This window comes from Lagopus leucura, unplaced genomic scaffold, assembly GCF_019238085.1.
Source record: "Lagopus leucura isolate 7727_CA_CO unplaced genomic scaffold, USGS_WTPT01 Super-Scaffold_100002, whole genome shotgun sequence".
In the NCBI taxonomy this organism is placed as follows: domain Eukaryota; kingdom Metazoa; phylum Chordata; class Aves; order Galliformes; family Phasianidae; genus Lagopus; species Lagopus leucura.
Genome location: NW_024962263.1, coordinates 61,122,977 through 61,136,811, shown reverse-complemented (window position 1 = coordinate 61,136,811; position 13,835 = coordinate 61,122,977).

Here is a 13,835-nt window from a genome sequence, read left to right as displayed (position 1 = left end):
AGTTTGCTTCATTACAGTTAGGAAAAAAAGCAAGACCTTCTTTAGCGTTTGGGAGACACAGAAATTCATAAATAAGAGGTTGTTCATTAGAAATCCACTAACAACTCAGGATGTTTTAGTCACTATAATATTTTTCAATCTTTAAACTAGTCTTATACACATTGCATCCCACTGTATATTTGCATTAAATGACCAAGCACTGGCACAGGTTGCCCAGGAAGGCTATGGTGATTCCTTGATAGAGATCTTCAAAAACCAACTGGTCGTAGGCCTGGACCCCCTGCTCTGGGTGTCCCTGCCTGAGCAGGTGTTGGGCCTCTAGAGGTCCCTGCCAACCTCAGTTGATCTGAGATGGTGTGAAATGTGATGGGTAATAGACCTTATATAAATCATAACATTTCATGCACAAAGTTTTTACCAAGATTTGAAAACCACCTCAGCAGATGACAGTGTAGCTTTCTACAGTTGCCAGATGGTTTGGTTTCAAATAAATTAATGCCAGGCCAATTGTTAAATTGTATTTACTGTTTGGATAAAAATGTTTCTGCTTAACGTAGGAAAATCAATAATCCTTAGAAGCGTTAAGCTGCCTCAAGTATTAGGTTGCATAAATAAAAAAAATCTCTGCAGCTGAAGGGAAGGAATAAGAAAATTATCAGATGCCAAAGAGAAAGGGGAGACAGGTTCTTAGCTGTAGGCTGCATTCACAAAAAGCAGCGCTCAGAGGTAAAGTTTTACTAAATTAATGGCTATTAATTAAGTATAATTAAATAAACTATTAATTTACTGAATTAATGCCTCTTGGAACAAATTAATAAAGTGCCATTATTTTCCCTCCCATATCATTTTTGCTTACCTTCTCTAAACCTACCAACAACTTTGTTCACCTTTGTATTGTAGCGTGCATATTTCCTCATGCCTTCACTTCTACCTGGTGTTACGGTTGACTGGCATAAGTACAGAGATGCTGCACCTGGTTGAGGAGGAACCTATGAAACTGGCCTACAGGCTAACTACTCCTGTTCCACACACCGTTACTTAGGGAGTTGTGGAGTGCTATTTTCTTCTAGGCAATTATTGCCAGGTGTTATGATGCAGTGTGAGGCAACTCCTGATGACAATTGTTAGTTGGACTCTCACTGCTGTGCTGCATTTTCCCGACCTTTGTAAGTTTAAGAAATAAAAATTCATCTCATGTATCAGGTCAACCTGCTGTGATTAACAGATGTACAGAAGTATTTGGAACCACTCATTATCACTGTTCTACTTTTCTGTCGTCTAGTTGAAAGACAGTTATAGAGTAAAAACCAAAGCGAAGGTTTGGAAATAACAGGAAGACCAACATTTGTTCACAAAATATTGGGAGAATTCCTGAGAGGAACAAACATAGTAAAAATCATTGTTTTGTGGTCACTTCACAAAAATAGAAAGTATAACAATTGTCAGATATTTTAAAATAGAAATAGTAAATACAAAAATAGATATTTCCTTTGTTTCTCATTTTCTCCCTTATCCTTCCCCTTTCCCTCACCCTTAAATGTTTCCTGCCAGAATGTGTGCATTTATACATATATAAGTGCTGGTTTGCTATTACCAGTAAAAATTGTACAGTAAAAATTGTATAGTCAATAAAGGCTGATGGAAATGAACAGGAAAGAATATGGCTATCACATTGTTCATTTTGTTTCTAAAATTCAAATGTGTTTGTGATTTGGTAGGGCTATTTTCTTCCCAGAAGGATGTATTAAAATGACCAGGTTTTCAAAATGCTTCCCATCACACATATTGCATGAACAAAGGACTGATTTTCCAAAGGACAAAGTGTTCATTTATTCTGATGGTATGTCCTGCAGTTTATAAACCTGTAGTGGAAAAATTGAGCTTTTTTAGCAAATCTATCCCTAAATGTACAGGACGTGATCTATCAAGAAATATGGATGGGTATCTATTAAAGAACAAAATAAAACAAAACAAAAACCACCATCAATGATTGATTAAGGTTCCTTCTGGATTATTTGCATCACTGGATTTTGTTCCGTCTAATAGGAAGCAATATATGTATATTTTGTCTTCTGAGTATTTCTGAAGCTGTGCTATAGATGAGAGGTTTAGATTTTTGCAGTTTCATACATAATCATAGAATGTAATCTATATTACACCTAATAATAGCAGAGAGTAAATCCACACAACTAATGTAAAGAAGTTCTTGTTCAGTCTCATAAATATTCATATATAAATGCAGACGAAAACTCCTAGCACTCCTGTGGGATCTGGGATGCTTTTGGGGCCAGGCAAAATATCATTGAGAACTGACTTAACACGAGTCCCTTATGTCTATAAAAACAAGTACCCATTAGTTTGCGTGAGATTGCTCTTAACAGCTGGCCTTTTATATTATCCATTATTTTTACTGTGCTTTGGTTAAATTCTAGCTTTGCATTCAGCCTACATAAATAGCTCATGTCTTGGGGCTCTGCAGGGGTTTCTAAAAGAACTTCACTCTCACCAACAAAGTAATGACAGTAAAATTGTTTCATGGTGCAGGGTAGAGTTTCTATCCCATCCGCGCAGCAAATTCAGTTCTCTCCTGCTTTGTTTCCTGAAATTCCCATCCTAGAAGAGGTTTGCCCTATTGTATAACCAGGTAATGTTTATTTCATTAGTAGTAAATCTTTAAAAATATCATCATTTTAAAGAGGGCCTTGTTTGCTTCCCGTGTTACCATTTTGTGTTGTTGGCCAGGAAATGAGCCTGGGAATGGAAAGTTATGCATGCTCTGTTTTTTAAGTTTATGGAGGTGACAGTCTATGAATCCAAATTAATGCTCTTTGAAGAAACTTTGTCAATGTTTATTTTCAGTTTGTTTTTGAAGAATGTAGACTACACCATCAGCTTGTGTAAATTAGCACATATCCCTTGAAGCCAAGCGAGCTGGCCTGATTGACACCAGCTGAAAATCTGGCTTGAGTTTTTAAAAATCACTGTGATTAAATGCTGGTATTATTTTTCTTGAGTAATATATTTACCGAAGTGGAAAATGAGGCAAAATTTCAGAGGCAGAGAACTTTCAGCTAGGCATCTTGAAAGCAGCTAGGACAGTGGGTCAGTAAGGGGAGTTTCTTCTACATGACAGTAAAACTAGTAAATCTTACTTTCCTAAAATCTTGTCTGTTAAACCAAGAATCATAGAATCATAGGTACTTCCCACTAGACCAGGTTACTCAAAACCTGGTGAGGTGCTGAAAGGCCAAGGTACTGAATGAGTTCTTTGCTTCAGTCTTCACTGGCTGCCAGGATTGCAGTACTTCTCACATCCCTGAGCCCTGTATCCTTAAACCTCTAGGTGGGGACCAAGTAAATCCCCCTCCACTGTGAGGGCAGAGCAGGTCCGAGACCGCCTCGTGAGATTGAATGTGTACAAGTCTATGGGGCTGGATAGCATGCATCCCAGGGTTCTGAAGGAGCTGGCTGAGGTGGTTGCCAAGATGCTCTCCATCATATTTGAAAAGTTGTGGCTGTCAGGTGAGGTCCTGGATGACTGGAGGAAGGGTCATGTCACTGCCATTTACAAGAAAGGGAGCAAAGAAGACCCAGGGAACTACAGGCCGGTGAGTCTCACCTCTGTGCCTGGGAAGATCATGGAACGGATCCTCCTGGGTAACACGCTTGACCACATGAGGAATGAGCGCGTGATCCGAGACAGCCAGCACGGCTTCACAAGGGGAAGGTCATGCGTTACCAATCTGGTGGGCTTCTATGACGGAGTGACGGCATTGGTGGACAAGGGAAAGGCGACCTATGTCATTTACCTGGACTTGACAAGGCCTTTGACATGGTCCCTCACCGCATCCTTATCTCCAAACTGGAGGGATGTGGATTTGATCGGTGGACCACTCGATGGATAAGAAACTGGTTGAAAGCCCGCAGACAGAGGGTGGTCGTCAATGGCTCTATGTCCAGGTGGAGGCCAGTAAAGAGTGGCGCCCCCCAGGGGTCTGTCTTGGGACCGGTGCTCTACAACATCTTTATCAATGACATCGATGATGCAATCGAGTGCACCCTCAGAGAGTTTGCTTTTTGTCATGTGAGAAGAAACCCTGCTCATTCTGCCAGGGTATTTCTGCTGGTAGAAAGAGATCAAGGGAGAGATTGGCTGTGTCAAGCACAGAGATTAACTTAAAGGATCTATGACTTCATCCCAAAAAGAGTTGGGCATAATAGGTTAGAGACCAGCCCACATGAGAGAAGGCAGGGAATGCTAAATTCAGTGAATAACCTGGACAGAGAGGCTGTGAATTAATTCCCCTTTCCACCCTTTTTCTTTGGGTAAAGTAAATTCAACCTTGTCTGGAAGATGTACTTGTGCCTTGGTCTACTAATGCTATTCACAAAAATAGGAGGTACAGTGTTAGTAAGGCTGCTATGTTAAGAAAGATGGTATCCAGAGGGAAATACACAGCACCTCAAGAGAAATATGTGGTAATTACACAGTCAAGAAAATGTGTATAGTAGAGAGAATGGAGGAAAACTGAGAAAACAAAGCCTACTTTTATGATTAAAACCAGTCCTGCTCAGTTTGTTCAAAGTAAAATGAAAGGCACCCTTATGTTAGAGAGAAATAAATGGTTTGCTTCCAAAATAAGTATTTTGAATCATCTGTATACCTCTTTGTTACTTTTATTTTTTCTCTCAAAGAATCTCCCATTGTGTTGAATGACCTATAATTCATGCCACTTCCTGCAACATTTCTAACCCTGGATGCTTTACTTCCTCTGTTCCAAGCAGAACTGTTCCAGGGAAATCAGACAAAGAATATTTTCTTACATCAGTTCATTCATCACATTCAAATGTCTTTGACTTGTTTGTGGAGCTAATGTAGGAAGGATTTGCCTTCTGCAGGGTATTATCTCATTGTATTGGAAATGGCATCACAATTTTACATTAAATCCTATGAGTGGAGCCTTCAACTGATGTACACTGGCATGAATAGACTGATGGAATACTTTAGGTCTGAAGACGTCTGCCTCCAACTATGAAATTGAATTACATCCATCTGAAACAGCAAAACTGGTCATCACATTCAGCAGACTGTTTCATTTTGTAAGGGACATGTTCTCAGGTGGGGGTTTTGGGTCCCTGACAGCGGAAATTGGAGACATTGTTTAGAGCTAGATGAAGGTCACAGGCAAATGTCCAGTTAGGAGAGTCAGACTATTAAACTGAAATCTTTATTTAAGGAGAAAAGTCTGGAAATAAGATAGTAACATAACATAAGGAATATTGTTTGCCACTCTCTCTCTCTCTCTCTCTCCTTCTCTCTCTCTATCTAGGCTGCCTCCACTTACAGAATGAGAAGCATTCCTACTAATCCCTGCATTAAACATCTGAAACCGCAGCCACTGTGTTCTTGTTTTATGCTAGAACAAAGTTCATTTTCTTCATAGTGTTTGGTACGGTTATGTTTTTGCCTGTAGGAGAAGAATAATGTTAACATAGTAATGTTTTAGTTACAATTTTTCAGCTTCCCATACTGAACTTCCACTGAGTGCCTGAGGGGCATAAGGAGCTGAGAGAGAGTAGAACCAGAACAGTTGACCCAGACCAGCTAAAGGGTTATTTCATACCATATACCATCATGTGAAAAAACTTCAAAACTGAGGAGAGTTGGCCAGAGGGACAGGTGCTGTTCAGGGACTGGGCTTTTTTTTGACAGGTGCTGAGCAATTGTGTTGTGCATCACATTTTTAGTGTATGTGTACACATTTACATATAATTATCATTAATGTTATTTCTCTCTTTCTTCTCAATCTTACTAACTTGTTTTTATTTCGACCTACAATACCTTTTTTTATACCTTTTTTTAATTCCTTTTATACCTTTTTTTTCCCAGTTCTCTCTTCCATCCCACTGAAAGTGAAATTAGAACACACTGAGCAGATTACTTGCAGACTAGTAGAAAGCCCTCGGGGCAAGTCATAAAGAGGACATCTCCTGTCAGTAGATCAAAGCTGCTTCCCATAACATCATCACAGAGAAGCTAGTATAGTGTAGTCTGGATAATCAGGCACTGAGATGTATTGAAAAATGGCTGAATGACCAGGCCCAGATTGTGGTGATCTGTGGCACAAAGTGTAGTAGAAAGCCAGTAACAAGGGGTAAATACTAAGTCCAAATCTGTTTAACATCTTCGTTAATCACTTGTATGATGGGGTAGAGTGAATCCTCAGCAAGTTTGCTTAAGACTGTGAGGAGTGGCAGATACACTAGAGGGCCCTGCTGCCACCCAGAGGGAACCTAGCTGATCAGAATCTCATGATGTTCAATAAGGAGAAGTGCAAAGTCCTTTACCTGGGGAGGAACAAATCCAGGCATCTGTACATGCTGGCAGAAACCTGGCTGGAAAGCAGCTTTGCCAAAGAGAACCTGGTGGTTCAGGTCAACATCAAATTGAATGTAAACTAGTTGTATTCTCTTGCCATCAAGAAGGCTAATGGTATTCTGAGTTCCATTATGAAGAGCATTGTCAACAGGTTGGGTGATGTGATCCTTTCCCTCTACTCAACACTAGCAAAGCCACAGCTGAAGTCCTGTGTCCAGTTCTGGGCTCCCCAGTACAAGAGAGACCTGGACATACTGGAGAGAGCTGAATGAAGGGCCACAAATATTATTAACATACTGGAGCATCTCTCCCATGAGGAAAGTCTTAGACAGTTGAGAATATACAGATTTGAGAAGAGGAAGCTTGGGGAGATCTCATCAATATCTATAAATACCTGAGGGGGAATTCAAAGAGGGCAGAGCCAGGTTTTGTTCACTAGTGCCCAGTGCCAGGACAAGAGGCAATGGGCACAAAGTAAAACATGGAAGGTTCCCTATGAGCATCAGGAAACACTTCACTGTGTGGGTAACTGAATGCTGGTACAGGTTTCCCAGAGTGGTTCTAGAGTCTCCTCCTTGGAGATGTTCAAAAGCCACCTGAACATGGGCCTGGGAACCCTGCTCTGTGTGTCCCTCCTTGAGCAGAATTTGGACTAGATGTCTTCCAGAAGTCCTTTCCAGCCTTAACCATTGCATAATTCTGTAATCATCTAAGACTTGAATGTCTCAATGAAATGGATTAACTATCTTTTTATAAAGTTATTTCTTTATTAAAACATCTAGTACTGAGATAAGACACTCAGAATAGGCCATGCTGATCCTTCCTTGACAAAAACACTTGAAACACTGACATAGGTAAAATTTTATGATCTCTAATCATCTGGTGAACACATTGCTTCTTTCAGAAATATTTTTATAACTTGGAAAAGCAGAGCTCTTTATACCCCAGATTTTGAGGAGCATTACAGGTATTTATGAGATTATTCCGTTCACTGAATTACAAGTTTAACTGAAAAGATAACCTAACCTTTCATTTTTCAAATTTTGACATTTTATCTAACAATAAACAGCTTGACTGCTGCATAATATGGTTTGCTAAATTGCATAGAGAACAAAACCTCTGTTGTCAGTATTGTCCCTGTGCTGAAGACACCTTTGTTACCATGCTTTCTCATACATGCTCATGTTCCTCCCTCCCTCCCTTCCTTTCCTCTCTGATTTCACATGAACATTTCCAGAAACAGAGCTCTGCAAGGAGTCTGCCATCCCATTCACCCTGCTGTGCATTGCAGTGCAGTATCACCAGAGATATTCTCTCAAGATTTTCTCTTTCTTTGTAACTCCTACCTTTTACTAGGAAGGAAAAGAGGCGTTTATGCCTTGCTGAAGCTCAAAGCAGCTAGGTTAGGTGAGAGGAGAGACACGACTTCTGTTTCACAGTCACTTCTATAGCTAGGCATGAGTCGTGAGAGTGAGAGTTGAGTCACAACTTCAACTGTGCAGATACTGTGAGTAACTTCAGGGTCAGAACCAGAAGTTGCACTGCGTAACAAGTATTCCAGCTAACACATACAATTTTGAAGGAAAGAAGAATTCTTTACATCGGCTTTTGAGAGACACAGATTTTATTCCCTGTGTGCAGATTATCTTCCTTGAACTGTGAGGCTAATCCCCATATTACTGCATCCTTTCTAACTCTTCACCAATGTCTAATGCTCTGAATTTTCACCTCCAACACATTGGTGTCTGGGAATTTGTTTGTCTGGGGAGTATTGTGTGGTTTTATTGATCAGTAAACTGGGGGAAATCAAAGAGGAGAGTTTTGAGCTGAACAGACTACAGGAACTTAATTTCATTTTTAAATTCTTCCAAATTCATTCAGAATAAAATGATTGGCTGGTACCTTCGTATCTTCAATCTTAAGTAAAGATTCATCCTAGAAATTAAGAGAAACTTGATCGCTGTTTATTTTAGCAGACTTTGTAAATACAAACAAACCTAAGCAGTTTGGGAAGCTTTCTATGACATACCTTTCATCCTGTCTTCTCCTTACTGAACAGTTTGTTCTGCTTTCTGTAGTGTGTAATCTAATCTGAAGTTTATTTGATTTAGGATAGTAACCACACAGCTTTAAAGTACTGAAATCAATCTTTATTATGATTTATTCTTTGAATTCTTCTATTCAAGGACCGTGTGTTTGGTACAGTCATAAAAGTTTGTCTTCTCATACACAATAATGCCCTGTTTTTTGGTAAGAGATATTTTCCATATTCAGTGAACCTCCGATATTCCAGCGTTTAGCTGCAAACTAGTTTCACTCTTCTTGTTAAAGCCCAATTCTGTGACAGATTATGGATGTTATTTAGTATATTTTAAAGAATATTGACTATTTTGCATGTGCTTTTGGTTAGTGCTAAATAAGAAGCTGGGTTGAATACTCAGCCTTATAAGGAATCATAGATGGCAAGTTTTTATAGGAGTGGCTCAGAGTTATTCTGTTCTGTACTGTACTGATATAAGAAAAATAAATCTGAAAGTATTCTGAGAGATCATGGTAGAGATGGTGGTTTTCCTTAAGTATATTTTAGTTGTTTTGATTGGACTGCACTTCTCCAGGGACTGTAATAACTACAAACTGAACTGAAGCATTAGCAGAAAAGAAGTCTTAACCAAAGAAAAATATGTACGTTGCGTAACGGATGCAACAGCACATCTCATTCTATGCATAACTTCCTCATTCCTAGGACAAATCTGTTCACATTACAGAATAATTAAAATTACAAAATAATTGCCTTCTAACTTATGGAAAACTGCTTTAAAATGATGTGGGTTTTGAAGCTTCCAAATATGAACTAACATTAGTGACAAGCTAAAAATGACCATACCTGCACAATCTGCACATCGCTGAATACATCTTTTATAATATCCTCGAACTCTCAAATGGTGGCAGAAGGGCAAGTCTTTGTTAGTCGTCCACCAAACCTTTTGTGCAGTAATTCCTTTATTTTCAAAATGCAAACTGATCTAATTTACTCTGTAATTCTTACTGGATAAGAGAGTGGGGCTCAGAGCATTTCACAAAACTATTCTTCATTTCAGTTATAGGCATGCCAGAGTAGGACTATCACCTCCACTACAGCAAGCACTAAATCAACTCATACAATGTACTTCTTTGTGTATGGAACTGGGCTAAATCCAAAATCTGAGACTAAGTCCTTTTGCATAAAATGATTGCTCTGTTTCTGTGCTTAGCACAGCCTGCAGCCCAAAGGTCTTGGAGTCATTCTGACACAACAAAATAAATGCTTATTCAGAAGACATGATCTTTCAATATGAATAAAGAAAACCACCCAGCACCAACAAGAAACAGATGGAATGGAGATTGAACTGACTACAGGGAGATTTATTTAGCAACTGTTTCCAATTTGTGTTTGAGATGTACAGTAGCAGTAATTTATGAGAAGTCAAAGCCAGCTTGCTATTTACATTGCATATAAACAAGCCTAAGTGAATAATAAAGCAGCTGAAGTACTTGTTTCTCAAACATAAGGTTAAGTTTAGGAGATTTGGTATCTCTTAGCGCTTTTTTGTTTCTGAAGAATAGTAAAAATAATTTGCATTGCTACAAATCCTGTGGAGTCTCTCAGATAACTGCAAATAGATGCAAAAGTAAATCTAATACAAGTTCTTCCATTTATTCTAAGCTGATACTCCTAGAATGGATATTGCCTTCATAAAGAATGTTCATACAGAAATATCTGCAAACACACCTAATGAAGTTTGTTAAATGTCATCTAAAAGCCCATGCAGATTGCATGTCTTATATGCAACAAAATTTCAGGATTATTTTTAATATTGCTGGCTTTTGGTACAGCAATTTCTGTTCAGCTGTAACAGCTTTCTGAACATCTTACTAAACAGTCAGCATACAGTGACATTTTTATTTCCTTATAATGCCTATGCATTAAATGAAATCATTGAATTTTAAAGCCTGAGTGTTTTTGGCACTGAAAATTAAAGTATTTTGCCTGTAAAGAAATGGAGTACTGCAAATTTATTCTAGTTGTTTGGCCAGTGTGTCTCAGTTCTTAACCAACAATTTCACTGCTAGCCTTCAGAAATTCACACCATTGTTAGTGAAGACAAAAACAATACTGGATAAATCACCAGGGGCAAATACTGAATTGAGTAACTAGGGTAATTACTACAGAAATCAGTGTGATTAGTAAGACATGGAGCATCACAACTGGTGACTCTGTTCACATGTTCTTGACTTTCCTCCCTTGGTCTTTTATATTTCACTCTACCTTATTATAACAGCTGGTCTGATGTGGGCTTTCAGGTACTACTAGCTTCTGAACATTTAAGACTCATTACTAGCACTTTGTGCAAAATGCTGTTAGGGTTTTATGATTTGGAAATCTGTCTCCCAGCAACCAGGCTAAGATGAACAAGACATTAGATGGATCATTGAACAGCTGATGGCAAATCTCAGGTTTCACATTATCATCCTGTGTTAACATGGAGCAGGAATCACATTTGATTCTATTTTCACAATGCATGGTAAGGACCTCTGATTTAATAATATCAATAGTGACCATATTTAAAATATCAATTTACTCATTTATTCATGACAGTAAATACAGGTGAAAGCTAGCACTAACGGCATGGTTACTTTTCCCACAAGCATAATTTATGTCTTTACAAAATCATATGCAATTTTCTGAACAGTAAAGTATGCTCTCATCTGTACACCTAAAGCTCTGTAAGATGCATCTTATACAGTGAGTGAAACAAAACTCTCCAGGCTCTTCATTCCTTGTTTAATTCCCTAGAGTTTCACAGATGCTTTAAAAGGCCTTAAGATAGAAATTGTGACAGTACAGCATTTTACACAGTATTTATATGAATTTCCAAATAGAATAATGCACTGTATGAATTATTTCCATCACTTCTAAATATTTACATTTCTGAATCTGACCCTTTGTATTACTGCAGAAATTGCAGGAAATAAACCTTCCGTTGTGAATTCACAGGAAACTGGTTTATCTGAGCTTTAAGCCAAATTCAAAACATACTTCAAAAACAATTGCCACACAGAAGATACTGTATGTGTGAGTAACTTGGCTACATCCCTGCTATATGAAATAAAGTGCCATGCATTTTCCTGAGCATATGCATCAGTACAAGAAAAAAACCACAACAGATGTTATTATTCTTTTATTATTGTTGTTATTTATTGTCTCCTGATAATCCATACGAAGCTGACAGTTGGGTATTTATGTAAAATTTGAGACTGGGTACTTCACCAGATAAAAACCCACAAACTTATATACAAATTATCCTAACCTGTGTTTCAGGCTTAGTTCTGAAAATACTTTACACATAATTTTTAGATCAGACTGTCCCCTACATGGAAATGAGACACAGCAAAGTCTGTAGACTCTCTAATATATTTCAATATTCACAAAGTTTTTAAGAACTGTTTTACACCATCCCTAGTTTATGTCTGCCTAGTACTGTAAACAGTCTGCTGGCATGAATATGGGTTCCAAGTTTCCTCAAATTAAATATTCTCAAACACTTATCAAAAATGGTGAAATTCGAATGACTTGTGTCTGACCACTTTGCTATCATACTAATTGCTGTTTAGTTCATAAAATTAGCCACTCCATCTGGAATCGATGCAGCATAGCAGAGAGACCACAGCTGATGTGCACTGCTTCATCAGGCAGGTGAACTATGCTTAATGAATATTTGATCCCTCTCCACATGATTCAGATTGTTTTTTTATGAAAAGATTGCAAGTTGTAATTGGAAATACCACAGGATTGTAGGATGAGTTTCATAGCATTCTTCCTTGCCTCAGATAATGCTTTTAAGGGCCTATTGAATTCATTGGGTTTACGTTTCTTAATATTTTAATTCTTTGAAAATCATAAATAGCAGATATTGGTGTACTATAACAGCTCGGGTTTTTAGGGGGAGAGTGGTTTATTATTTTAGAAAAGTATTGTTATGGATCAGTGTTAATTACTCATGGCAGCTATTTGCTGATGTTCTGTGGGAGAAAACCACAATTTATGAATAGCATGAATTAAACTTTCTTATTGTTTATGCTTTTTAAATTCCATACCATGATTTTATAACTCTCTGATTAACTGTACAATCAATAGGTGCACAGAGGTTAAGCTGATTAGAATCATTGTAGCAGAAAGATACTAAATAGAAAATGTTCACTGGTGTTGTAGACTCACAATAGACTCCACAAGAAGCAATCTCCAGAAAGAGATCCTTCTTCCGTGGCAGCACTTAAATGGAATCTAGGAGAGGTGGAGACAGGCTCCACCCCTTCCAGTAGCACAAGTGAATTGCCTTCACCTGTGCTCCTGTGGATGACTCATTGCTTGCTTCAGGTGGTCAATTAGAGGTTCAGGCTGTGATCAACAGTTCCCATACGTTAACTGAGCAGTTCTTCAGAATTTGAAGTCTTACTTTCTTCTATATTTTTTGCTTCTACTATAATATGCTCTCAAATGCAGCTAGTTACTCATTCATATTAGTTGTAATCATCTGGCATATAGTAGCTTTGTTGCAGACAAACATAAAAGTATGTAGCTTTCACTTTACAACCACTGGGAAACACATACTTCTCTCATTTTCAACAGGCCAAAGTTAGATGGGGGGCTAGAATGCATGCAGAAAAGCAACCAGGCTCCCAAATTTGTGCAACAGGTGTGAGGAGAGTTACTTCCCTTTCTTCTTCAAACAGTGTTGGAGAACTGCTCCCTGTAACTCTTTAAATACACTAGAGATTGCCCCCCCCCCCCTTTTTTTTTTTTTTTTTTTTTTTTTTTTTTCCCCACAAAACACTCTCTTTGTTGCTACACTGACGTGGATCTATCCCTGACCCCTTGCACAGGAACGCTCGGAAAACATAGATTTGACTTCAAAGGGGAGAGAGAGGACAGAAAGCAGACTTGCAGAACACAAAAAGACAACACAAACAGAAAACAAAAAACAAACAAACAAATAAAATAAAATAAAATAAAATAAAAACTTGTTCAGGAAAACAAGTATAGGAAAAGGCAGAAATTTTGTATGCCAGCTGCATTTCCATCTAGGACCCCCTTCACACAAGTAGCGAAAGGAAAGAAGGTGTGGGTATGACTGAAGGTTTGACTGTAGTGTCCCTCTCTCTACCCTGGACTCTGCTTTATCCCAAGAGAGGTATGCAGTTTGCCTGGTCAGAGAGCAGAAAGCTGGTTCATCACCGAAGCCCTGCAGCACTGGTAACACGTGGCAACAAGGTTGCTGCTGGGCTGTGAAGCCAACCTGTAGGAATGTCTCCTGTCCGAGTACACTGTGTTTGTTTTCCCACAATGTAGTTTCAAATATCTTTACCATCAAGTCTGCTTTTCCTTAATTTCAGAAATTGCCTTATTCCGTTTTATGTT